The sequence below is a fragment of the Brachyhypopomus gauderio genome, chromosome 2, assembly GCF_052324685.1.
Source record: "Brachyhypopomus gauderio isolate BG-103 chromosome 2, BGAUD_0.2, whole genome shotgun sequence".
Classification (NCBI taxonomy): domain Eukaryota; kingdom Metazoa; phylum Chordata; class Actinopteri; order Gymnotiformes; family Hypopomidae; genus Brachyhypopomus; species Brachyhypopomus gauderio.
Window position 1 is genome coordinate 41,113,823 of NC_135212.1, and position 1,009 is coordinate 41,114,831.

At 53.9% G+C, this 1,009-nt stretch overlaps 1 non-coding gene across 1 annotated transcript; it reads right to left on the bottom strand.

Moving 5' to 3' along the window:
• Positions 1–674: 674 nt before the first annotated feature.
• Positions 675–781, bottom strand: LOC143509012 (U6 spliceosomal RNA). Its single transcript, XR_013129588.1, has one exon. It is a non-coding gene; the product is annotated as a U6 spliceosomal RNA (small nuclear RNA).
• Between the last annotated feature and the right edge of the window lie 228 nt (positions 782–1,009).

A 1,009-nucleotide genomic window follows, 5' to 3' on the forward strand; every position in this document is an offset into this window, starting at 1 on the left:
GGTGGGCGGGCCGCTCATTGCACTGACTAAGTGGTCCTTTCAACTGGTCTCCCGAAGCCCAGACCGCCTTGGACGCTCTCAAAGCGCTTTTTGTTTCTGCCCCCGTTCTCAGTATACCTGACCCCGATCTCCTGTTCGTGGTGGAGGTTGACGCCTCCGATGAGGGAGTCGGGGCGGTGTTGTCACAGAGGACAGGAACCCCGTCCAAACTCCATCCCTGTGCCTACTATTCCCACCGACTTACGCCCGCAGAGCGGAACTATGATATCAGAGATAAGGAGCTTCTGGCCGTAAAGATGGCCTTAGAGGAATGGCGGCACTGGTTGGAGGGGGCCAAACATCCTTTTCTAGTTTGGACCCACCACAATGTAAATGTGAATGTAAATGTGCTGTATTTTGTCAATTGTGATTTTTACACCGCAATTGAAATTTGTCCCCCGCTTTTAACCCATCTGTGCAGTTAGAACACACACACACACACACACACTAGTGATTACTAGGGGGCTGTGGCTCACACGTGCCCAGAGCGGTGGGCAGCCCTAGCCTGGCGCCCGGGGAGCAGTTGGGGTTAGGTGCCTTGCTCAAGGGTACCTCAGTCATGGCCTCAGGTCTGGGAATCAAACCCACGACCCTCCGGTCACAAGACCAGTTCCCTACCACCAGGCCATGACTGCCCAAATGTGGAGTCTTTCACAGATTTGCGTGTCATCCTTTCGCAGGGGCCATGCTAATCTTCTCTGTATCGATACAATTTTAGTATATGTGCTGCCGTAGCAAGCACATATACTAAAAAACAAAAACCTGGCCTACTTCCAACAGGCCAGAAGGCTTAACCCCAGACAGGCCAGGTGGTCCCTGTTCTTTGGCCGGTTTGACTTCGCCCTCTCCTACCGGCCTGGGTCAAAAAATATCAAACTGGACGCCCTGTCCCGCCAATGGGAGCCGCAGGTGGATCAGGTGGTCCCTAGTACCATGCTGCCCGCCGCAAGAATCATAGCCCCCATCCAGT